Raw genomic sequence first — 27,424 nt, forward strand, 5'->3', positions numbered from 1 at the left:
CGGCATCGGACGTACTATACCGTCCGATGCCGGCTCCCCTGCTTTGATGCAGGGCTCCGCGGTGAGCCCGCACCAAAGCCGGGACATGTCAGCTGTTTTGAACAGCTGACATGTGCCCGTAATAGGCGCGGGCAGAATCGCGATCTGCCCGCACCTATTAACTAGTTAAATGCCGCTGTCAAACGCAGACAGCGGCATTTAACTACCGCTTCCTGCCGGGCGGCCGGAAATGACGTCATCGCCGACCCTCGTCACATGTCCGGGGGTCGGCGATGCGTCTCCATTGTAGCCATAGAGGTCCTTGAGACCTCTATGGTTACTGATTGCCCGTCGCTGTGAGCGCCACCCTGTGGTCGGCGCTCACAGCACACGTGCAATTCTGCTACATAGCAGCGATCAGCAGATCGCTGCTATGTAGCAGAGCCGATCGTGCTGTCCCTGCTTCTAGCCTCCCATGGAGGCTATTGAAGCATGGCAAAAGTTAAAAAAAAAAGTTTAAAAAAATGTGAAAAAAATAAAAAAAACATAAAAGTTTAAATCACCCCCCTTTCGCCCCAATCAAAATAAATCAATAAAAAAAATATCAAATCTACGCATATTTGGTATCGCCGCGCTCAGAATTGCCCGATCTATCAAATAAAAAAAAGTATTAACCTGATCGCTAAACAGCGTAGCGGGAAAAAAACTCGAAACGCCAGAATTACGTTTTTTTGGTCGCCGCGACATTGCATTAAAATGCAATAACGGGCGATCAAAAGAACGTATCTGCACCGAAATGCTATCATTAAAAACGTCATCTCGGCACGCAAAAAATAAGCCCTCAACCGACCCCAGATCACGAAAAATGGAGACGCTACGAGTATCGGAAAATGGCGCAATTTTTTTTTTTTTTTTTAGCAAAGTTTGGAATTTTTTTTCACCACTTAGATAAAAAATAACCTAGTCATGTTTGGTGTCTATGAACTCGTAATGACCTGGAGAATCATAATGGCAGGTCATTTGTAGCATTTAGTGAACCTAGCAAAAAAGCCAAACAAAAAACCAATGTGGGATTGCACTTTTTTTGCAATTTCACCGCACTTGGAATTTTTTTCCCGTTTTCTAGTACACGACATGCTAAAACCAATGATGTCGTTCAAAAGTACAACTCGTCCCGCAAAAAATAAGCCCTCACATGGCCAAATTGACAGAAAAATAAAAAAAGTTATGGCTCTGGGAAGGAGGGGAGCGAAAAACGAACACGGAAAAACGAAAAATCCCCTGGTCATGAAGGGGTTAATGTAATCTTTAAAAATAAAATACATTGATTTTATTTATAATTACATGTCAATTGAAGGCACACAGACAGCACTGAGCCATAGAGTTCTATGTCCACATTATATTCAGTTCCCTTTATATACAGGTGCTTCTCACAAAATTAGAATATCATCAAAAAGTTGAGTGATCTATTTCAAGTTTTTTTTCTGTTTATGTTGATGATTATGGCTTACAGCCACTGAAAACCCCAAAGTCATTATTTCAGTAAATTCGAATAAGTATAAAAAAAAACCAAAAAAAAAAAAACACCTGCAATGGCTTCCTGAGCATTTAACCCCTTTACCCCCAAGGGTGGTTTGCACGTTATGGATCGGGTCAATTTTTACAATTCTGACCACCGTCCCTTTAGGAGGTTATAACTCTGGAACGCTTCAACGGATCCCGGTGATTCTGACATTGTTTTCTCGTGACATATTGTACTTCATGATAGTGGTAAAATTTCTTTGATATTACCTGCGTTTATTTGTGAAAAAAACGGAAACATGGCGAAAATTTTGAAAATTTCGCAATTTTCCAACTTTGAATTTTTATGCAATTAAATCACAGAGATATGTCACACAAAATACTTAATAAGTAACATTTCCCACAGGTCTACTTTACATCAGCACAATTTTGGAACCAAAATTTTTTTTTGTTAGGGAGTTATAAGGGTTAAAAGTTGACCAGCAATTTCTCATTTTTACAACACCATTTTATTTTAGGGACCACATCTCATTTGAAGTCATTTTGAGGGGTCTATATGATAGAAAATACCCAAGTGTGACACCATTCTAAAAACTACACCCCTCAAGGTTCTCAAAACCACATTCAAGAAGTTTATTAACTGTTTCACAGGAATTTTTGGAATGTTTAAATAAAAATTAACATTTAACTTTTTTTCACAAAAAATTTACTTCAGCTCCAATTTGTTTTATTTTGCCAAGAGTTACAGGAGAAAATGGACCCCAAACCTTGTTGTACAATTTGTCCTAAGTACGCCGATTTTTGAGAAAAAAAAATGATCTTTTCGCCCCCAATTTTTTATTTTCCCAATGGTAAGAGAAAAAATTGGAACCAAAAAGTTGTTGTACAATTTGTCCTGAGTACGCTGATACCCCATATGTGGGGGTAAACCACTGTTTGGGCGCATGGGAGAGCTCGGAAGGGAAGGAGCGCCGTTTGACTTTTCAATGCAAAATTCACAGGAATTGAGATGAGACGCCATGTTGCGTTTGGAAAGCCACTGATGTGCCTAAATATTGAAACCCCCCACAAGTGACACCATTTTGGAAAGTAGACCCCCTAAGGAACTTATCTAGATGTGTGGTGAGCACTTTGACCCACCAAGTGCTTCACAGAAGTTTATAATGCAGAGCCGTGAAAATAAAAAAAAAAAATTCCCCCCAAAATTATTTTTTAGCCCCCAGTTTTGTATTTTCTCGAGGGTAACAGGAGAAATTGGACCCCAAAATTTGTTGTCCAATTTGTCCTGAGTGCGCTGATGCCCCATATGTGGGGGGGGAACCACCGTTTGGGCGCATGGGAGGGCTCGGAAGGGAAGGAGCGCCATTTGGAATGCAGACTTAGATGGAATGGTCTGCAGGCGTCACATTGCGTTTGCAGAGCCCCTAATGTACCTAAACAGTAGAAACCCCCCACAAGTGACCCCATATTGGAAACTAGACCCCCCACGAACTTATCTAGATGTGTTGTGAGAACTTTGAGCCCCCAAATGTTTCACTACAGTTTATAACGCAGAGCCGTGAAAATTAAAAAATCTTTTTTTTCCCACAAAACTTATTTTTTAGCCCCCAGTTTTGTATTTTCCCAAGGGTGACAGGAGAAATTGGACCCCAAAAGTTGTTGTCCAATTTGTCCTGAGTACGCTGATACCCCATATGTTGGGGTAAACTCCTGTTTGGGCACACGGGAGAGCTCGGAAGGGAAGGAGCATGGTTTTACTTTTTCAACGCAGAATTGGCTGGAATTGAGATCGGACGCCATGTCGCGTTTGGAGAGCCCCTGATGTGTCTAAACAGTGGAAACCCCCCAATTATAACTGAAACCTTAATCCAAACACACCCCTAACCCTAATTCCAACCCTAACTGTAGCCTTTACCCTAACTGTAGCCTTTACCCTAACTGTAGCCTTTACCCCAACTGTAGCCTTTACCCTAACTGTAGCCTTTACCCCAACTGTAGCCTTTACCCCAACTGTAGCCTTTACCCCAACTGTAGCCTTTACCCCAACTGTAGCCTTTACCCCAACTGTAGCCTTTACCCCAACTGTAGCCTTTACCCCAACTGTAGCCTTTACCCCAACTGTAGCCTTTACCCCAACTGTAGCCTTTACCCCAACTGTAGCCTTTACCCCAACTGTAGCCTTTACCCCAACTGTAGCCTTTACCCCAACTGTAGCCTTTACCCCAACTGTAGCCTTTACCCCAACTGTAGCCTTTACCCCAACTGTAGCCTTTACCCCAACTGTAGCCTTTACCCCAACTGTAGCCTTTACCCCAACTGTAGCCTTTACCCCAACTGTAGCCTTTACCCCAACTGTAGCCTTTACCCCAACTGTAGCCTTTACCCCAACTGTAGCCTTTACCCCAACTGTAGCCTTTACCCTAACTGTAGCCTTTACCCTAGCCCTAGTCCTAACCCTAGCCCTAATGGGAAAATGGAAATAAATACATTTTTTAAATTTTTTTTATTTTTCCCTAACTAAGGGGGTAATGAAGGGGGGTTTGATTTACTTTTATAGCGGGTTTTTTAGCGGATTTTTATGATTGGCAGCCGTCACTCACTGAAAGACGCTTTTTATTGCAAAAAATATTTTTTGCGTTACCACATTTTGAGAGCTATAATTTTTCCATATTTGAGTCCACAGAGTCATGTGAGGTCTTGTTTTTTGCGGGACGAGTTGACGTTTTTATTGGTAACACTTTCTGGCATGTGACATTTTTTGATCGCTTTTTATTCCGATTTTTGTGAGGCAGAATTAGCAAAAACCAGCTATTCATGAATTTCTTTTGGGGGAGGTGTTTATACCGTTCCGCGTTTGGTAAAATTGATAAAGCAGTTTTATTCTTCGGGTCAGTACGATTACAGCGACACCTCATTTATATCATTTTTTTATGTTTTGGCGCTTTTATGCGATAAAAACTATTTTATAGAAAAAATAATTATTTTTGCATCGCTTTATTCTGAGGACTATAACTTTTTTATTTTTTTGCTGATGTTGCTGTATTGCAGCTCGTTTTTTGCGGGACAAGATGACGCTTTCAGCGGTACCATGGTTATTTATATCTGTCTTTTTAATCGCGTGTTATTCCACTTTTTGTTCGGCGGTATGATAATAAAGCGTTGTTTTTTGCCTCGTTTTTTTTTTTTTTCTTACGGTGTTTACTGAAGGGGTTAACTAGTGGGCCAGTTTTATAGGTCGGGTCGTTACGGACGCGGCGATACTAAATATGTGTACTTTTATTGTTTTGGATTTTTTTATTTAGATAAAGAAATGTATTTATGGGAATTATATATATATATATATATATATATATATATATATATATATATATATATATATATATATATATATATATATATATATATATATATATATATATATATAATTTTTTTTTTTTTTTTTTTTTAACACACACACACTTGTAAAAATTTTTTTTTACTTTTTTACTTTGTCCCAGGGGGGGACAATACAGATCGGTGATCTGCCAGTTTGCACAGCACTCTGACAGATCACCGATCTGTCTGAGAGCAGTGCAGCGTTACCAAGTGCCTGCTCTGAGCAGGCACTTGGTAAGCCACCTCCCTCCCTGCAGGACCCGGATCCGCGGCCATTTTGGATCCGGGACTTGCTGCAGGGAGGAGGTAAGAGACCCCCGGAGCAACACAATCGCATCGCGTTGCTGCGGGGGTCTCAGGGAAGCCTGCAGGGAGCCCCCTCCCTGCGCGATGCTTCCCTGCACCGCCGGCACATCGCAATCATGTTTGATTGCGGTGTGCCGGGGGTTAATGTGCCGGGGGCGGTCCGTGACCGCTCCTGGCACATAGTGCCGGATGTCAGCTGCGATAAGCAGCTGACACCCGGCCGCGATCCCCCCGTGAGCGCGGCCAATCGCCTATGACGTACTATTCCGTCCTTGGGAAGTAAAGCCCACCCCACATGGACGGAATAGTACATCTAATGGCAGAAAGGGGTTAAAAAGGCCCCTTAGTCTGTTTCTTTAGGCTCCACAATCATGGGGAAGACTGATGACTTGACAGATGTCCAGAAGGCAGTCATTGACACCCTTCACAAGGAGGACAAGCCACAAAAGGTCACTGCTAAAGAAGCTGGCTGTTCACAGAGTGCTGTATCCAAGCATAGTAATGGAAAGTTGAGTGGAAGGAAAAAGTGTGGTGGAAATAGGTGCACAAGCAAAGGGATAACAGCAGCCTTGAAAGGATTGTTAAGAAAAGGCCATTCAAAAATTTTGGAAAGATTCACAAGGAGTGGACTGGTGCTGGAGTCATTGCTTCAAGAGCCACCACACACACCGACGTATCCAGGACATAGGCTACAAGTGTCGCATTCCTTCTGTCAAGCCACTCATGACCAATAGAGAATGCCAGAAGGGCCTTACCTGGGCTAAGGAGAAAAAGAACTGGACTGTTGCTCAGTGGTCCAAGGTGTTGTTTTCAGATGAAAGTAAATTTTGCATTTCATCTGGATTAAGAGTGGAGAGGCATACAATCCAAGCTGCTTGAGGTCTAGTGTGAAGCGTCCACAAGCAGTGATGGTTTGGGGAGCCATGTCATCTGCTGATGTATGTCCACTGTGTTTTATCAAGACCAAAGAAAGCGCAGCCGTCTACCAGGAAATTTTAGAGCACTTCATGCTTCTCTCTGCTGTGCTTGATTGGCCAGCATACTTGCCTGCCTTAACCCCATAGAGAATCTATGGGGTATTGTCAAGAGAAAGATGAGAGACACCAGACCCAACAATGCAGACGAGCTGAAGGCTGCTATCAAAGCAACCTGGGCTTCCATAGCACCTCAGCAGTGCCTCAGGCTGATCACCTCAATGCCACGCTGCATTGATACAGTAATTGATGCAAAAGGAGCCCGACCAAGTATTGACTGCACTGAACATACATTTCAGTAGACCAACATTTCGGATTTTAAAATCATTTTTCAAGCTGGTGTTATAAAGTATTCCAATTTACTGAGATAATGACTTTTGGCTTTTCATTGGCTGTAAGCCATAATCATCAACACTAAAGGTACCGTTACACTAAGCGACGCTGCAGCGATACCGACAACGATCCGGATCGCTGCAGCGTCGCTGTTTGGTCGCTGGAGAGCTGTCACACAGACAGCTCTCCAGCGACTAACGATCCCGAGGTCCCCGGTAACCAGGGTAAACATCGGGTTACTAAGCGCAGGGCCGCGCTTAGTAACCCGATGTTTACCCTGGTTACCATCCTAAAAAGTAAAAAAACAAATGCTACATACTTACCTACCGCTGTCTGTCCTCGGCGCTCTGCTTCTCTGGTCTGGCTGTGAGCGCCGGGCAGCCGGAAAGCAGAGCGGTGACGTCACCGCTCTGCTTTCCGGCTGACCGACGCTCACAGCCAGAGCAGGAGGAGTGCAGAGCACAGCGCTGGAGGACAGACAGCGGTAGGTAAGTATGTAGTGTTTGTTTTTTTACTTTTAGGATGGTAACCAGGGTAAACATCGGGTTACTAAGCGCGGCCCTGCGCTTAGTTACCCGATGTTTACCCTGGTTACCAGCGAAGACATCGCTGAATCGGTGTCACACACGCCGATTCAGCGATGTCTACGGGGAGTCCAGTCCAAATAAAGTTCTGGACTTTCTTCCCCGACCAGCGACAGCACAGCAGGGGCCTGATCGCTGCTGCCTGTCACACTGGACGATATCGCTAGTGAGGACGCTGCAACGTCACGGATCGCTAGCGATATCGTCTAGTGTGACAGTACCTTTAGAGAAATAAACACTTGAAATAGATCACTCTGTTTGTAGTGACTATATAATATATGAGTTTCACTTTTTGTAATGAAGAACTGAAATAAATTAACTTTTTGATTATATTCTAATTTTGTGAGAAGCACTTGTATCTAAGAGACTAAATTTACGCAGTATAAAATCATTAAAACACTATCCCCTTTCATAATTTCAATATCAAAGCATTTCTCAACTCCATTGTGAAAGAATATTTAGACGGCTTCTAAACAACTTATACTTTGTGTCTTCACAGAAACGCCTCTTATAACAAGTTCTCACTTGTACTACAGAGAGAAAAACCAGCTCAGAAAACTGCTTACCCATGTTCTAAATCTGGTCACAATTATTGTATGTCGATGAGAGTAATATTTTAATTACAGCAGAAAAAAAAAATATTGCAGAGCGTTATTAATGTGAATTACTAAAAAAGTAGTCCAGTTATCTGTTTTGAGACGTTCTAGTTAGCAGGTTATGGTGTGAATTCAATGGCAGATGGCAAACAGCTCTCAGAGTTTCCAAAAGTGGTTTCTGATAAAACTTATATGAAGCAAATGTTCAAACTGAATCAAAATACTCAATCTATTTATTCGCTCCATTTTGTCCCCAATAGTTTATAGCATACAACTATGTAACAAAGAACTGCCATTGTAGCTTTTTAAATCATTGTGTACTTTACTTCAGCCAGTCAAACAAAATAGTGTACAAGGATGACTTCAATTGCAATTTCTCTCCTAAAGACGAGGGACCCTCAACCTATACACAAACCGTCTGATTCAGAAGACCCTTCAAGGGTCAGGAATTGCTGAACACTAGGAGAGCTCTTCTTGCTCCTGAGTTTTACTCTAGTGTCCACTAAGAGCCCAAGTCAAGGTTTAGCTTACCGTGAAATGGGAGCTGGGGCAAGTAAAGAAAATGATGGTCACATGAACATTCTTAGACCACCAGGTGGGGACATCCCATATTGTCATCGTATCCTGAAAAATTACATATGACAAACAGTTGTGCAGAGTGAACAATAATAAGGATTAGACAAACAGGTCCACACCTGTTCAAGGCTGATATTCGGTATTGTAGTTTTACTACAATGAGGTTGTGGGCGGCAAATCATTGGTGTAACTTATGGGGAGATCTCAAGTGCGCAGTTCATGCCAGACAGCCCAGGAATTTACAGGAACTGGAGACTTTTTGCCTAGAAGAGAGGGCGACTTTACCATCTGAGAAAATAAAGAACCTCATCCACAACTACCACAAAAGACTTCAAGCTGTCATTGATGTTAGAGGGGGCAATACAAGGTATTAAGAAATCAATGTGAACTTTTGATTAGGGTCATTTGGATGTTTTCGGTTGTCATTATGATTTAAAAAGAGAAAAACACAGTAATTTGACAATAAATTGCTTCACCCAACCACTAACCATGAGTGGAGAAAAAGTTTTGGTATTATCATTCATATTCTCTGACAAAATGCCAAGAAAGCAAAAATTCTGCCGGGGTATGTAAACTTTTGAGCACAACTGTATCTAACCAAAAGAAAGCATTTTTATTTAAATCCAGATATATCAAAAAGAGACACAAACTACAGCTGAAAAAAAACATACAAATAAAATGCAAATAACCTAATTTAGCTAATTAGTGTAGAAAATCTGAAGTATCAAAAATGTACCAAATACTCATTGTGGCAATTTCCCTGAAGAGAACCAGTCAGAATGTTCGCGTTAGAGGGGTTGTCCACTACTGGACAACCCTAGATTAAAGACACACTCCCATCAAAATTTCTATCTCCTTAACCCCCGAGGGTGGTTTGCACGTTAATGACCGGGCCAATTTTTACAATTCTGACCACTGTCCCTTTATGAGGTTATAACTCTGGAACGCTTCAACAGATCCCAGTGATTCTGACATTGTTTTCTCGTGACATATTGTACTTCATGATAGTGGTAAAAATTCTTTGATAGTACCTGCGTTTGTTTGTGAAAAAAATGGAAATTTGGCGAAAATTATGAAAATTTCGCAATTTTCCAACTTTGAATTTTTATGCAATTAAATCAGAGATATGTCACACAAAATACTTAAGTAACATTTCCCACATGTTTACTTTACATCAGCACAATTTTGGAACCAAAATTTTTTTTTGTTAGGGAGTTAAGGGTTAAAAGTTGACCAGCAATTTCTCATCTTTACACCATTTTTTTTTTAGGGACCACATCTCATTTGAAGTCATTTTGAGGGGTCTATATGATAGAAAAAACCCAAGTGTGACACCATTCTAAAAACTGCACCCCTCAAGGTGCTCAAAACCACATTCAAGAAGTTTATTAACCCTTCTGGTGCTTCACAGGAATTTTTGGAATGTTTAAATAAAAATGAACATTTAACTTTTTTTCACAAAAAATTTAATTCAGCTCCAATTTGTTTTATTTTACCAAGGGTAACAGGAGAAAATGGACCCCAAAAGTTGTTGTACAATTTGTCCTGAGTACACAGATACCCCATATGTGGGGGTAAACCACTGTTTGGGCGCATGACAGAGCTCGGAAGCGAAGGAGCGCCATTTGACTTTTCAATGCAAAATTGACTGGAATCGAGATGGGACACCATGTTGCGTTTGGAGAGCCCCTGATGTGCCTAAACATTGAAACCCCCCACAAGTGACACCATTTTGGAAAGTAGACCCCCTATGGAATTTAGATAAAGCACAAATGTGGATGAAAATGCAGTCACCAACATATTAGGACAGACCCACTAAGGGTTTCTCTATATCTATAGTCAAGCGGGACAACGATAAGGACCATACTGGACAAACTGCACAATTATAACCAAAAGCAACGAGAAGAAAAAAGCAGCAAATAGTCCAAAGTGATGAAAATATATAGAAACTTTTTATTAAATGACACCAGATAAAAACATGACAGAGGGATAAAATAATCCATGCACTACACAGAGCATGTAAGCATTGGACAGGTGATAGGTATCCACATAATATAGGTATACACAAAGACTACCCTAAGAGCACAGCTCATATGCAATAGAAGCCATGCAGGAGTGGCCCATTGTAACTGAATAACCTGAAAGACCATATGGTACAAATAATTATGGCCACATCCATGCATAACAAAGTATATACATACCGGGTAGAAGTGGAGAATCTTATGTATAAGCAGACACCGCACACCTGTCCCCCCCCCTATGGAATTTATCTAGAGGTCTGGTGAGCACTTTGACCCACCAAGTGCTTCACAGAAGTGTATAATGCAGAACCGTAAAAATAAAAAATCATAATTTTTGTGAAAAAATATCTTTTCACCCCCAATTTTTTATTTTCCCAAGGGTAAGAGAAGAAATTGGACCCCAAAATTTGTTGTACAATTTGTCTTGAGTGCGCTGATACCCCATATGTGGGGGGGAACCACTGTTTGGCCGCATGGGAGGGCTCGGAAGGGAAGGAGCATCATTTGGAATGCAGACTTAGATGGATTGGTCTGCAGACTTCACATTGCGTTTGCAGAGCCCCTAATGTACCTAAACAGTAGAAACCCCCCACAAGTGACCCCATATTGGAAACTAGACCCCCCAGGGAACTCATCTAGATGTGTTGTGAGAACTTTTAACCCCCAAGTGTTTCACTACAGTTTATAACGCAGAGCCGTGAAAATAAAAAATCTTTTTTCCCACAAAAATATGTTATCCCCCAGTTTTGTATTTTCCCAAGGGTAACAGGAGAAATTGGACCCCAAAAGTTGTTGTCCTATTTGTCCTGAGTATGCTGATACCCCATATGTTGGGGTAAACCCCTGTTTGGGCACACGGGAGAGCTCGGAAGGGAAGGAGCACTGTTTTACTTTTTCAACGCAGAATTGGCTGGAATTGAGATCGGACGCCATGTCGCGTTTGGAGAGCCCCTGATGTACCTAAACAGTGGAAACCCCCCAATTATAACTGAAACCCTAATCCAAACACACCCCTAACCCTAATCCCAACAGTAACCCTAACCACACCTCTAACCCTGACACACCCCTAACCCTAATCCCAACCCTATTCCCAACTGTAAATGTAATCTAAACCCTAACCGTAACTTTAGCCCCAACCCTAACTGTAGCTCCAACCCTAGCCCCAACCCTAACCCTAATGGGAAAATGGAAATAAATACATTTTTTAAATTTTTCCCTAACTAAGGGGGTGATGAAGGGGGGTTTGATTTACTTTTATAGCGGGTTTTTTAGCGGATTTTTATGATTGGCAGCCATCACACACTGAAAGACGCTTTTTATTGCAAAAAATATTTTTTGCGTTACCACATTTTGAGAGCTATAATTTTTCCATATTTTGGTCCACAGAGTCATGTGAGGTCTTGTTTTTTGCGGGACGAGTTGACGTTTTTATTGGTAACATTTTCGGGCACGTGACATTTTTAGATCGCTTTTTATAACGATTTTTGTGAGGTAGAATGACCAAAAACCAGCTATTCATGAATTTCTTTTGGGGGAGGCGTTTATACCGTTCCGCGTTTGGTAAAATTGATAAAGCAGTTTTATTCTTCGGGTCAGTACGATTACAGCGATACCTCATTTATATCATTTTTTTATGTTTTGGCGCTTTTATACGATAAAAACTATTTTATAGAAAAAATAATTATTTTTGCATCGCTTTATTCTCAGGACTATAACTTATTTATTTTTTCGCTGATGATGCTGTATGGCGGCACGTTTTTTTGCGGGACAAGATGATGCTTTCAGCAGTACAATGGTTATTTATATCTGTCTTTTTGATCGCGTGTTATTCCACTTTTTGTTCGGTGGTATGATAATAAAGCGTTGTTTTTTGACTTTTTTTTTCCTTACGGTGTTTACTGAAGGGGTTAACTAGTGGGCCAGTTTTATAGGTCGGGTCTTACGGACGCGGCAATACTAAATGTGTACTTTTATTGTTTTTTTTTATTATTTAGATGAAGAAATGTATTTATGGGAATAATATTTTTTTTTTTTTTCATTATTTAGGAAAAAAAATTTTTATTTTTTTTTTTACACATTTGGAAAAATTTTTTTTTACTTTTTTACTTTGTCCTGGGGGGGACATCACAGATCAATGATCTGACAGTTTGCATAGCACTGTCAGATCACCGATCTGACATGCAGCACTGCAGGCTTCACAGTGCCTGCTCTGAGCAGGCTCTGTGAAGCCACCTCCCTCCCTGCAGGACCCGGATGCCGCGGCCATCTTGGATCCGGGTCCAGCAAGGAGGAAGGAGGTAGGAGACCCTCGCAGCAACGCGATCACATCGCGTTGCTGCGGGGGGCTCAGGGAAGTCCGCAGGGAGCCCCCTCCCTGCGCGATGCTTCCCTATACCGCCGGCACATCGGGATCATGTTTGATCGCGGTGTGCCGGGGGTTAATGTGCCGGGGCGGTCCGCGACCGCTCCTGGCACATAGTGCCGGATGTCAGCTGCGATAGCTGACACCCGGCCGCGATCGGACGCACTCCCCCCGTGAGCGCGGCCGATCGCATATGACGTACTATCCCGTCGGTGGGAATTAAAGCCCACCCCACCTCGATGGGATAGTACGTCATATGGGATTAAGGGGTTAATATACTGCATCATATTATATAGCACTGTGTACTTACAATTGCTCATTTTGCCTTCTACCCAGTTAATTCTTCTGTTTTCCATTAGGTCACTTGATTAACAACGGAATAGCTGAACACTACTAAGCTCTGAGGTGTGTGCAGTGTGTTTATCTGAGGGAGTATCTGAGGTGTGTGCAGTATGTGTAGTGTGTACTGTCTGTGAGCTACATGTATGTTTATATGAATCACATATATCAAATGAGCATTTGTTGTGCAGCTTGTGTGTGCCATGAATATGTGTGTGTGTGTGCGCCGTGTGTGTGCATACATGTGTGCCATGTACATGTGTGTGCATACATGTGTGCCATGTACATGTGTGTGTGTATATATATATTTTTTTGCATTATTCTAACTTGAATTTACAGTATGTTAATAGTATATGTATCATATTTTTCAGATTATAAAATACATTTTTTTCCCAAAAACTTTTTGGGGAAAATGGGTGTACGTCTTATAGTCGGAATATACTTACAAGTAGTGTGGCGGCAGCAGGAATCAGGCGATTCTGCGGCGGTCTCGGTCTGACACTGCAGGGCGATGATCACATTCCCTTCCCAGGCTGGTGCGGCAGTGCTCTGTGGTGCAGGGGTGCTCCGCTGGCACTTTCACAAAATGCTGGAGGAGCCCCCCTGCACCACGGAGCGCCGCCGCACCAGCTTGGGATGATATTTCCCTTAGGCCACCGCATCGCAGCAATGGATGTGAAGGGGCCTCCAGGGTTTCACAAAATGCCTCTGCCACCCTCGCACCACAGAGCGCTGCCGAACCTGCTGCACCAGTCTGGGATGGGAGTCATATCGCCGGACCACCGAACACACCCTCTGACCACACTCCACCAGTGCTGCCGATTACTCCTGGAAAGCTGAATTTGGACTGTAAGATGGACCCCGATTTCACACATTAATTTTTTTCCCAATTCTCCTTTTGAAAATTTGGGTGCGTCTTATGGTCTGAAAAACACTGTAGATGGCTGGGTATAGACAGTGTGTTAGCAGTGTATATATGAATGACGTGTGTGTTGCACATTTTTAAATACCGGCTGCACAAACAGTGGCAATCGGTGGCATGTTGGCAATTGTCCAAAGAACAAGCAAAATGCTGCTTATTCATTGTGTGATTGGATTGTTTACGGCAGAACATAAACCATTGTTCTCGGCAGCACATCGCCGGTGTAAACTGCAGATATGCTGCTGATCAGAGCTGTCGACTCAGTAAGCCAAACCTCCAACTCCTCAGCTTCCCTGACTCCCAACCCCACAGCCCTGCCTCACTACTGAGCATGTATATAAAGTGCAGCACAGATTCATCTCAACTAAAAGCCAGGATCCTTAGATCAGGAACAGAACAGACATTTATAGGGTGTCACAACTTTCCCAAATGATTGTGAAAACATTTACAGCACGTACTGCATCCAGTGTATTATAGGAGACAGAGTCTGTCCATTTGATACTAACTCCACCAAAATGGACACCGACTCCAACTCCACAGTCCTGCTGCTTATAACAGTGTATGTATGGGGACAGATTGATTTATTAGCGATCGTTCTGTCCCCATCATTCTTCAATAGCCGGTGTAAAGAGGCCGAGAAATAAGCCAAACGACTTAAATATTGTCTATCACACTCATTGAACGTCCTGAACTCAGCGCATGTAAATACAACCAAAATGTTTGAGTGTCATGGTGCAATATGTGAGCATTTAGGGCCTCATTTTAAACTTTTGCTTAGGGCCCCACTTTGTCTAAAACTGGCCCTGACTGCGGGTTCACAACACCAGAACCATATTCTCACATGTTCAGCATGTCGGGTACTGCTTTACACTTCACTCAGGTAGCAGCATTAATATTCAGACAGGTTGCCAGCCATAAACTGCTCCTGTTGACGTATGCACAGAAACAGGTGGAAGAAAACTATGAATACACTCCCTGGGCCTCGAAAAGAAACTTTTCAAGATAGCAGGGCTTGACTTTCTTTGAACATGACTGACAGGTCACCTGATACACAACACTACCTTGCCAGTGCAGTTTTTAGGAATTTTCATTGTTGCCCTAGCAGTTGTGTGTAAGCCTCGGGATATTCTGTCACAAAAATGAAAAGTAGGCCATCAAAGTGTAAATTAAATACTAAATAGATCACACTACATAAAAGTTCCCTAACAAATACTTGTGACATGAACTTTACAGGTAATGAGGCATATTCACCCGCTGTCACCCCTCCCCAGCCACCAATGGCCGCCCAATTTGCATCAGTACATTTTAACATAGGGACAGTTTAGGAGAAAGAACAGACCTTCTTTACACACAGACCACGAAGTTCCCATGACAAGTTTTTGGTGCTGCGTATTTTCACTGTGCAAAAACACGCAGTGCAGTGGATGAGATTTATTGAAATGTCACGTGCGCTTTTTTTTTTTTTTTTTTTTTAAAGCAGCGTAAACGAACTTGTGCTGCATGTTTCAAATCCGCAACATGTCAATTTCTCTTGCGAGTACGCTGAGGTTTATATGCAGATTTTCCCCAGATATTTGTATTAGATGCAGGAAATGTGCAAGTAAAAAACACGCATGTATTAAGTGTGCTTTCGCTGCCGAAACATGCTAGAAACATATAATCAGCATATGACTATCACTATAGTTTTGTCAAAAGCCAAATACAGGAAGTATCAAAAACAAAACAGCTTTATTTAAAACGTGACAAAAACGTGATAAAAATGCTTGTAAAAAACACATTTCACCCAATAGATGCAGAAATGCTGCAACATCAGAAACTCACTAGGTACTCATTGTTGGAGCGTAGCCCAATAGTACAGTATCTCAGAACTATACCACAATTCCATCATCACCTTATATTTCATATGCGATACTATAGAGAAAAATAAATACATAGTAGAAAAAAAATTATATATATGAAAAAAATGCAGGTAGCACCCCAGTTAAAAGGTGAAAAAAGTGCTATTTAATAGCCCAAATTGGTAACATCTCGGCTCAAAGGGTGAGCCTTTCTCAAGCATGATGACGTAAGCATTCTTCAATAATTGTCACTTTATCAGCACAATCTGCAATACACAGCATGGAGCGGTGTTTTCCTTATGCTCTTTGGCTACAGCCTCCTCTGTTAATGCCGATATCAGACCCTGGCGATTTGATTTGTTACTGATTGACCCCTTTCATCCATTGACCTTACCTCCCAATAGCTGCACAGGCCTATAAAGCCTCCAGCATCATTACCTGTCGTATGTGGCCGCTGCCCAGCAATTCAATGTACCGTTATACTTTATCTTATTACCAAAGGAAAGTGGGCACCTGGAGTGTCTAGCATAGGACTAGTGGTAATATTACCTAGATTATTTAAAAATTAGCAAAAATATGTTATAAGCCAGTACTACTCCACTCCACACAGCAAGTGGGCAAACTTTAGCCAAAAGAACATGTGTCCAACAAAATCATCATAATTTACACCACAAAACCGTCCCCGGAAGATATTTCTAGTGGTATCGCATGGCAGCTGAAAGACTCTAGTGCATCTTTCACCAGGACTGACGTACACAATGCTGGTCTTGATGAATAAGGGCCTCCATGTTTATTATTATTATTATACATTTTTATAGCGCCATTTATTCCATGGCGCTTTGCATGTGAATACGGGGCAAATATAGACAAATACAATAAACATGAGCAAAAAACAAGGCACACGGGTACATAAGGAGGGAGGACCCTGCCCACGAGGGCTCACAGTCTGCAGGGGATGGGTGATGATACAACAGGAGAGGGTAGGGCAGGTTGTGCGGTTTGTGTTATTCTATGACATGAAATATTAATAGAAATATTAGTAAGCGCTACGCCACCAATACAGAAGCAGCAGAGTTTAAATGCATCACTCAGCCCTGCTCTACTGATAAACAGAGCTCTGCTGTGTCAGAGGAGCTGTGCTCTAATGCCTCCAACAAACACACCTCTGCTGCATCTCCTTTATACAATATTTTAAAGGGAACCTGTTATCAGAAAAATTGCTATTGGTCTGCAGTTCCTGCACTTAGCCAAATGCTGCGGGGAGAAATTAGCTTTATATGTCCCCCCCACCCGTGGCAGTGTTCCGGTTCAGTCACAGCTTTGAACCTCACCCCTGGCCCCGACTGACCCTGGCTCTGCATTGAGGCTATCAGCACAGTGATAGCCGCCGCGCTCCATACTCAGAGCAATGACTAAACCAGCGCTGGCGCCGCCCTCGTGACTGATACCAGAACGCTGCCGGGGGGAGTAAAATTCTCTTTCTCCCCATAGCGTCCGGCTACATGCAGGTTAGTAATGCTATTAATCTGCAGATTAACCCCATTTTTCTGGTAACTGGTTCCCTTTAAACGTTGCACTCGATCAGCTCTGCTACATCTGAATAGCTCAGCTCCCAAGCCACAGACATGCACATCTATGCTTCCCTGTGATCTCTGACAACATCTGAGCTTGTACAATGTAGCAGAGCTGAGTTACGACATAAGGAAGTGCCAGATATAATGGGTGTCTTCATACATTACTAACCAGCAGAGATTGCGCTTCCCGGACTAAGGATGTGGCCTCTCATGGTAGTTTGTCAATGACTGAAGTTGGGGGCACAATTTGCCTAAGGCCATGATCACACTAGCAGTATTTGGTCAGTATTTTACATCAGTATTTGTAGCCAAAACCAGGAGAGGGTGATAAATACAGAAGTGGTGCATATGTTTCTATTAGACTTTTCCTCTAGTCCTCTAGTTGTTCCACTCCTGGTTTTGGCTTACAAATACTGATGTAAAATACTGACCAAATACTGATAGTGTGACGGCAGCCTAAGGCACCACAATACATAGTCCTTTTAGTGACGCTAGTTGTCTCATCTGCCTGAAGCATCAGAATACGCCGTCCCATCCCCGGACGCACTCACCTGCAATGTGGCTGACAGATATCTATGTCCGTATTATACAGATGTGAGAATGAAGCCGAGCCGCAGACGCCGGTCATTCCCCCAGAGCCACCATGTCCGTATGTCCCCTGCTGCCTGGCAGTCGTGCTGCTTTTCTCTGTAGCGTCTCTTACATACAGGTGGAGGGAGTGACCAGGGGAAGCTGTGTGAGACATATTCTCGCATCTGAGGGAGGTGTTTCCAGCACATGTGTGCAGCTGGTTCACACTGCATTCTCCTCCTGTGATTGTGCTGCATGTAATGTGGACTGTATGTGACAGAGCGTGGCTGCCTGTGCGTGTCCTGAGGTACGGCCTGTCTCGGACGCTCGTGCCCAGTGGCGTAACGTGAAGCTTGTGAGCCTCCATGTATAAACTCCAGCAGGGCCCCCAACTATCACAGGTCTTTAATAGTATTGGTCTTCTCTTATGAGCACCTTTGGGCCCCCAGGACCCGGGCGTGACTGCGATCCCTGCACCCACTATCGCTACGCCACTGCCAGAGCCGTACGGTGGGTGACGAAAGGTCTGACTGTACTAGAGTACAGGGGCTGGGGTGAATACTGGCACAGCACAGCCATTACTTTATCGGCAAGGAAGTTACCTCAGGTAGTGATGAGCGAGCGTGCCCGGATAAGGTGTTATCTGAGCACGCTTCTATCCTAATCAAATATTTTTGGCGTGCACGAACAAAAAAGTTGCCACAGCTGCATGTCTCGTAGCTACTCGACAGCCGCAACACATACAGCCTTGGCGACATGAACATGTTTATTCGAGCACGCTGAAAATACTCGATTAGGACACGCTCATCACCACTCAGAGGGGAAGACATTTTCTGGGGTTTCCCTATGCTAGTAAGCTGGGGGCTCACATTTACAGTCTGTTCTGCCTCCCACCCACACATTCACACTGTGAATGGGAAACTGACTCAGTGGAAACTCCCTTGATAGAAAGTCACGTCTGGTTAATATCAGCAGAGTAGGTGTCTCGTTTACTAGAAAGGGAAAATTAACACCATCCCCAGGTCCAGTAATTAGTCTGCCACTGTCCCCAGTATCTGATATTGGCTGCAGTGCTGACGTGACGTCGACAGCCAATCACTGAGCTCTGCGGCTTTAAGTTAAGTTAGAATAGAACAGCTAAAATTAATGTCTACACATAGCATAGGTATATATATCTATACATATAATTGTCTAAGGGCTTTTCCGTCTGTCTGTCTGTCTGTCCTGGAAATCCCGCATCTCTGATTGGTCGAGGCCACCAGGCCTCGACCAATCACCGACGGGCACAGTATCGACGTAGAAATCCTGCGTCTCTGACTGGTCGAGGCCGCCAGGCCTCGACCAATCAGCGACGGGCACAGCGACGATGATGTCATAAAGGACGTAGACATCCCGCGTCTCTGATTCAGCGACGGGCACAGTATCGACGTAGATGTCATAATGGTTGCCATGGCGATGATGTCATAAAGGTTGCCTCGACCAATCAGTGACGGGCACAGTCTGCCGCATATTTATATTTAGCTTCATTTGCGGTGAGGCGCCCTCTGCTGGCTGTTCATAGATCGTGGGAACTTACCTAGAAAGCTCCCAGGCTTTCTAGGAAAGTTCCCACGATCTATGAACAGCCAGCAGAGGGCGCCTCACCGCAAATGAAGCTAAAAATAGATCATTGATCTATTTTTAGCCTCATTCCCCGGGGTTTTGCAGCAAGGAGCAGCCTGCATTAGCGGAACTCCTTGCTGCAAAATGTTTTAACCCCTTCAGAACGATTTACATCGTTGGACGTTACAGATCTGCGGAGGGTAAGTATATTGTTGGTTTATTATGTTTTTTTACTTACAGAACGAGGGTCTTCAGTGACTGGATTGGGCGTAGAATACTCCAACAACCATTGTTTTTATTTCATTAAAATAATTTTAAATAATGTGTTTGTGTTTTATTTAACCCTTTACTACAATTGGATTAATAATGGATAGGTGTCATAATTGACGCCTCTCCATTATTAATTAGGCTTAATGTCACCTTACAATAGCAAGGTGGCATTAACCTTCATTACCCCATATCCCACCGCTACACGGGAATGGGAAGAGAGTGGCCAAGTGCCAGAATAGGCGCATCTTCCAGATGTGCCTTTTCTGGGGTGGCTGGGGGCAGATGTTTTTAGCCAGGGGGGGGGCCAATAACCGTGGACCCTCTCCAGGCTATTAATATCTGCCCTCAGTCACTGGCTTTACTACTCTGGCGGAGAAAATTGTGTGGCAGCCCACGCCAATTTTTTCCGCCATTTAACCCTTTAATTTACTAGCTAGAACGGCCAAATTTTGCAGATACACACTACTGACATTAGTAGTGTGGAATCTGCAAAAAAAAAAAGGAGAGAAGACATGGTTTACTGTATGTAAACCATGTCTCAAATCATGTCGGGTTTTAGGAAGGAGAAAGAAAAAGCCGGTAATTGAATTACCGGCTTTCAAGCTGTATAGTGCTGGAAAAAATATTAATATATACATATATGTGTCTACTGACTATATATATATATATATATATATATATATATATATATATATATATATATATATATATATATATATATATATAATGTCAGTAGACACATATATGTATATATTAATATTTTTTCCAGCACTATATATATATATATATATATATATATATATATATATATATATATATATATATATATATATATATATATATATATATATATTTTTTTTTTTTTTTTCTTTTTGAGACACATGGATCACTTCTATAGCGGTATGTTGGTTTTGCAAGCCTGCGAGAAAACCAAGCAGTACAGATGCCATACGGATTACATACGGAGGATGCCATGCGCAAAAAACGCTGACACACCCTGCCTACGGAGGAGCTACGGACCACTATTTTCGGGACTTTTCAGCGTATTACGGCCGTAATATACGGACCGTATTGTTTTACGCTGTGTGTGACGCCGGCCTCAATGTCACATGGCTTTTGTAAGGTGACATTAAGCCTGGTTAATCTGATTACTCAACGGCAAGAAAAAAGCAAAAACGCCAGAATTACGTTTTTCGGTCACCGCAACATTGCATTAAAATGCAATAATGGGCGATCAAATGATCATATCTGTATGTTGGTATGTTGGTTTTGCAAGCCTGCGAGAAAACCAAGCAGTACGGATGCCATACGGATTACATACGGAGGATGCCATGCGCAAAAAACGCTGACACACCCTGCCTACGGAGGAGCTACGGACCACTATTTTCGGGACTTTTCAGCGTATTACGGCCGTAATATACGGACCGTATTGTTTTACGCTGTGTGTGACGCCGGCCTCAATGTCACATGGCTTTTGTAAGGTGACATTAAGCCTGGTTAATCTGATTACTCAACGGCAAGAAAAAAGCAAAAACGCCAGAATTACGTTTTTCGGTCACCGCAACATTGCATTAAAATGCAATAATGGGCGATCAAATGATCATATCTGCACCAAAATGTTATAAATTAAAAACGTCAGCTCGGCAAGCAAAAAATTAGCTCTCATCCAACCCGAGATTATGAAAAATTAGATGCTACGGGTATCAGAAAATGGCACAATTATTTTTCTTTAACAAACTTTGGATTTTTTTTCACCACTTGAATAAAAAAAAAAAAAAAAGCTAGAAATGTTTGGTGTCCATGAACTCGTAACGACCTGGAGAATCATAGGAGCAGGTCAGTTTTAGCATTTAATGAACGTGGTAAAAAAACAACTGTGGGATTGTCCTTTTTTTTGCAATTTTACCGCACTTGGAAATTTTTTTTCCCATTTTCCAGTACATGATATGTTAAAAACAATGGTGTCGTTCAAAAGTACAACTCATCCCACAAAAAAACAACCCCTCACACGGCCATTTTAATGAAAAAAATTTAAAAAAAAGTTATAGCTTTAGGAAGAAGGGGAGCAAAAAAATTAAAATGCAAAACCAAAAATACCTCTAGTCGTTAAAGGGTTAATGAATTAGGCTACTTTCACACTGGCGTCGGCCCGTCGCAGGTGCGTCGGCCTGACGTACCGACGCATCCTGTGACAACGCAGCACAATGGGGGCAGCGGATGCATTATTACAACGCATCCACTGCCCCATTGTGAGTTGCGGGGAGCGGAGTTCCGGCCGCGCATGTGCGGTCAGAAATGGCGGACACGACGCACAAAAAAAGTTGCAAGCAACGTTTTTTTGTTCCGACGGTCTGCCACAACACGACGGTTGCGACGTGTGGCAATGCATCGCTAATGTTAGTATATGGGGAAAAAACGCATCCTGCAGACAACTTAGCAGGATGCGTTTTTTCTCCAAAACGACGATGTGATTGCAGCCTTAATCTTACAGGGAAACCGCTGTTTCGTCTGTGAAGCTGCATGGCCATAAAGATCGGCCACATGGTATCGCAGGTGAAAAAAAAGGTAAAGTGACCATGCAGGTAAACAGTGGAAAGTGAGCATAGGTACAGGGTGGCTGCAAAGCTGCACCATGACCACTGTGTGCGAATGCATCCTAATCAAAAATCAATCAGTAGAGCTGGCATGAATAGATTTGCACATCCCAGTCCATCTAAGTGTATGTGCACACGTTGCGGAAAGGTGTGCAGATTTTTCCACACTGATTTTGGTAAATTTGCACTGCGGATTTACTGTGGAATTACCGCGGTTTTTGGCTATGTGCACACGATGCGGATTTACTGCGGATCCGCAGCATTTTTTTTCCGCGCAGAAATGCTACAGATCCGCAAAGTGATTTACAGTACAATGTAAATCAATAGGAAAAAAAATGCTGTGCTAATGGTACGGAAAATTCCACATGGAAAATGCTGCGGATCAAAAGAAGGAGCAGGTCACTTCATTTGTGCTGATCTGCAGTGTTTCTGCACCCTTCCATTATAGAAATCTGCAGGGGTTAAAAACACATGAAATCCGCACAACTTCCGCAGCAAATCCACACAAAAAAAAAAAAAAAAAAATGCACAAAATCTGCACCTGCGTTTTCTGCCGGGAGATGCAGATTTTGTGCAGAAAGTTCTGCACCCCAATCCGCAACGTGTGCACATAGCCTTTCCACGGATTTCACCTGCGGTTTTACACCTACAGATTCCTATTATGGAGTAGGTGTAAACCGCCGCGGAATCCGCACAAAGAATTGACATGCTGCAAAATAAACAACGCAGTGTTATAGCGTGTTTTTTTCTGCAGCATGTGCACTGCGGATTTGGTGTTCCATAGGTTTACGTGGTACGGTAAACTCATGGAAAACTGCTGCCATTCCGCTGCAAAATCTGCAACGTGTGCACATAGCCTGACACTCCACCCTGGAGCAATGTCACATATGCGCCATACTGCAGCGATGATATTGTGCCAAAACATCTACGGTAATCAAAATAAAGTCCACCGATGCTGTCTGGTAAAAGCCATTCTCCTACTCCTGTCCAGACAATGGATTGGGACGTGCAAATCAATTCACCAACTCAGCGACTATATAATTTGTCCAATCTCTATAGGTTAGCAATGTACATATGAATGACGTGTGTGTATTTATATGTAACACCTACGGTATATATCATTGATGAGGTTGATAGTTATCCTGTATACTGGAGGTTACAGCGTCAGCATTTCTGAGCACCATAAGTTTTACCTTATCAGACGAAGTCAAGAGAGCTTGTAAGATGTAGCAGAGCTGAGTTGCCTGATTGAACAGGTGCAGCTTGTCTAATATAGCAGTGCTGTGTTTGTCACAAAACAGAGTTGTACTTCTGGCAAGTAGCAAAACTGAGCTTTCCTTGTATTTCTTTCGGCCAGATTCACATAGTCATATGGAAAACTAACTTTTTCCATCCAAACAAAAAAAAAATTTCATCCATGTCTGTTTTTTACATGCTTATACAACAGCAATTAATTCAAGACCAAATATGTTTGTTATGTAATTATTGCAACAGATTTGTTACAATCAGGTTCCATATGGTTCTGTTTACCGCCCATTGAGTTTAATGTGTAAAGTGCACAGTACGCTAGTCATGGGTGGGGGGCTGTTGTTCTCCCACACCTTAGCACCCCACAAATAATTGGTGTCCCAGTTCCCATGTGCTGTAAGTGCAGTGCAGTCCACTCAGGTTTTGGCCATAGGCCTGGTACTCACAAATGCCTTAAACTAGTAGAGATTTCAGGTAATAGGTAAATAGATTGTGTCAAAGAGAACAACCAAGAAATCAGTCAGATCCTACATCTGCCACCAATTTGCCATGGAACAACACTCCGCTGCCTCCAATCATTAGGACAATTATGCAAAAAAAAAAATTCTTCTACATTTAATTTTTTTTCTTTTTTTTCCTCCTCTCTTTCAAGTCTACACCTTTCTTTCAACACTACTAGCAGCCTCATGAATTAATGACCTTCATCACTGTGTTTCTTCACACACACATCAGTGTTCGAGTTCAGAGAAACTGGGAAATTAAAATATATTTTTATATTTTTCTTTTCATAAATACAAGAAAGGAAAGACATGTTTTTATCAACAGCATATTTATCATATGAAGTTTATACCTTTTGGATAAGTTCTGTTTATTGCTTTTATTCATATGTGTGTGCAGTTTTCAATTATTTTTTTTATTATATAAAAAAATATAAGTATAAACCATATTTTTTCAGATTATAAGACACACTTTTTTCCCCAAAATTTAAGGGGAAAATGAGGAGGCGTCATATAATCCCAATTGTAGCTGTGTTAGGACTCATACTCAATCATATCGGATAAGACCCTATTTTGCGCTTATCTCTCCTGCAGTTTCTCTAGGGGTGATACAGGGGGAGGTGCTGCAGTCAGGGGTAATACAGGGGTAAAGAGGCTCAGACAGGGTGATACAGGGTGAGGAGACACAGTCAGTCAGGGATAGTATAGGAGGAGAGGGGCTCAGTCAGGGTGATCTGTGACCTCGTCTCCCGGTACTTTCCTCCATGCAACCTCCGATCCTCACAAGATCTCCTTCTCTACTCCCCTCTTATCTCCTCTTCCCACAATCGCATACAAGATTTCTCTCGCGCATCACCCCTACTCAGGAGTAGAGTTGAGCGACTTTCACTTTTTTAGGATCGAGTCGGGTTTCGCGAAACCTGACTTTCTCAAAAGTCGGGTCGGGTGAAATCGGCCGATTATTGCGAAAAGTCGGGGGCTGACCGAAACACGAAACCCAATGCAAGTCAATGGGGAATCAAAGTCGGCAGTGAGTGGAGGACAGGAAAACACCTACAGTGGCCATTTTAATGCCAAAACATCAATTCTTATTTCTTAAGCGTGTCAATCTTAATTTGGCTAAAGTTGTGGGGGGTAGGGCTGGCTCAAGATTTTCGTGGGCCCAGGAAACGCGAAATACATCACAGCGGTGGAGCAGGGAGAGGTAAGTATTTCAACTTTGCAAGTGCTGTGATCCTGAGCAAGCAGCGGGGGCACACTAGTTGGCACTGGCACAGGGCCCCTCATAGTATGGCTGTGTATTTGATGGTGGGCGGCGCTTCCCACTGCCAGAGACACTTTTGCGTACTATGAGGGGCCCTGTGCCAGTGCCCACGAGTATGCCCCCCCACCTGATGAAGGAACCTGCACTTTCATCTGCACCTTCCTCTTTGTCCCCGTGTAATGTGGTATAGTATGCAGGAAGGGGAACCTGACTTTCAGCAGGGTCAGATTCTGGCTGTGTAGAGTGCAAGGGGAATGTAGTGGTCTGGGTCAATGTACCAGCAGACTCATCTAGCAATGGCTGGGCAATGGGCAGGATGAGGAGGAAACACAGATATAGGTGGAGCACCCCCGGACGCAGGGCCGCGGGTTACTCGGTACCGGTCCTCTGCTGGCTCAGTTCTGGGGATGTCACGGTGGCTGGACCCGGTCCGTGACCCTGCTAAGGGGCGTCCAAGGAAAGATGATACGAGTCTGACAAGGTTTTGTGACACCACCTGTGGTATTCGGTCAGGGTGACCGATGCTGCTTGGGGACCACTGGGGTGATGTGATGGCAGCTAGATGGTTTACCTTCCCACAGGTGAAGTATGTCCCTAGGGCTTTCCAGTAAGGTGGATGGTGATGATGTGAGGTGCAGACAATAACGAGGACACAGGGTTTCAGTCTCTTTTACCTCTTTACTGGTGACTTCAGGATCCTCAATCCAGAGCACAGTTAACAGGGCTGTCTGAGACTGGCCGGTCCGAAGGCACATCCAGAGTTCCCTTTGCAGGTGGAAATCGTTGCCTACCACTAGCGCCTGTGTGTTGTAGTGCTTCCCTGCTGAGCATTCGGGATAGTCCTCACAACTTCTATTCTCGTTCGTTCCAATTCTTTCTAGTTCTTTCTATTCTCCGTCCCCCAGGTTTGTTATGGCTAGGATGCACCCTTATGACGGGTAGGCTCGGAGCTCTTCCGGGACCCTAGAGATGCCCCTCTCCACGCGTTGCCCCCTATGTCTGCGTAGGTGATGTAAGGTAGACAGCCAACCTATAATTAACTTTCCTGCGGTATTTGAAGTAAGGCATAAAGTCAGTTACTTCCTCGGTGTTCCGGGCACCGGCTACGCGCCTCAGTAGGCTGTTGCCGTTCTTCGGGCACGACTCCTACTGTCTCTCCTTTGTGCTTGATCTCGTTTCTCACTGTTCACAATATCCTTCGCTTCGTGTCCTTTCTAAGGATACCGCCGCAGATAGTGCAGGCGCGGTTCCTTCCGTTCTGTTCTTGTCGCTAGGTACCTGCCAGGTTCCCACGCCTGACAGGGACCCCCCTGAATCTTCCCCCTGCAACACCCCCTGTCCCGGGATGTTGCCTGAACAAAACCCAGTCAGCTTCTCACTAACTTCCTATTCAACCCCTAGTTTTACCAGTGTGAGGAGGGGCCTAATAAAACCTTTTGCCCCCCCTAGTGGCCAGAGTGTGAAGTGTAATGTGTGCTGGTGATACCTGGTCAGAAGAACTCCTTTAGTGCCATCAGACGTACCATCACTCCCCTTAGTGGCAGAGCGACGTTACTGCAACGACCAGGTCTCTGGGGCGTTGCATAGGCCCAAATAATAAAGCAGGCTAAATGCAGTTCAAAATTGGTAACAGGACTAAACAGTCAGCATAGCTTTGTTCAGTGGAGGACAACTGTAATGAGTGGCGCAGACACAGTTAGTAGGCCCAAAATAAAAAAGTAGGCTAAATGCAGTTCAAAATTGGTAAGAGGAGCACACAGGCAGCATAGCTTTGTTTAGTGGAGGAGGACTGTTGTGAATTCTGTGGCTGAATTCACTCCTGTGGTCACAAGTGGTACTGCAGCTTCTGAGCTTCCTCCCTCAGGTGTTCTGGTGAGCTCGTTAACTGCTTCATTACTTAACTCCACCTGATGCTGCTATCCTTGCTCCTTGTCAATGTTTCAGTGTTGGATCTGAGCTTCTCCTGATTGTTCCTGTGACCTGCTACTCTGTATAGCTAAGTGCTTTTTGCTTTTTTGTTGCTTTTTTTTTTTGCCCCCTTTGCGTGGTTTTGCTTTAGGGTTTTTTGTAGACTGCAAA

At 43.2% G+C, this 27,424-nt stretch overlaps 1 protein-coding gene across 1 annotated transcript in view; it reads right to left on the reverse strand.

Annotated features, from left to right (window-relative positions):
* The window catches only part of STX11 (syntaxin 11), an 86,144-nt gene extending 68,124 nt beyond the window's left edge, over positions 1-18,020 (reverse strand). The window contains exon 1 of the mRNA XM_069769126.1: positions 17,852-18,020. The gene's annotated coding sequence lies outside the window, so the exon portion shown is untranslated. The remainder of the gene's footprint in view (positions 1-17,851) is intronic.
* Positions 18,021-27,424: the final 9,404 nt, after the last annotated feature.

The sequence above is a fragment of the Ranitomeya imitator genome, chromosome 5 (genome assembly GCF_032444005.1).
Source record: "Ranitomeya imitator isolate aRanImi1 chromosome 5, aRanImi1.pri, whole genome shotgun sequence".
NCBI classification, from domain to species: Eukaryota; Metazoa; Chordata; class Amphibia; order Anura; family Dendrobatidae; genus Ranitomeya; species Ranitomeya imitator.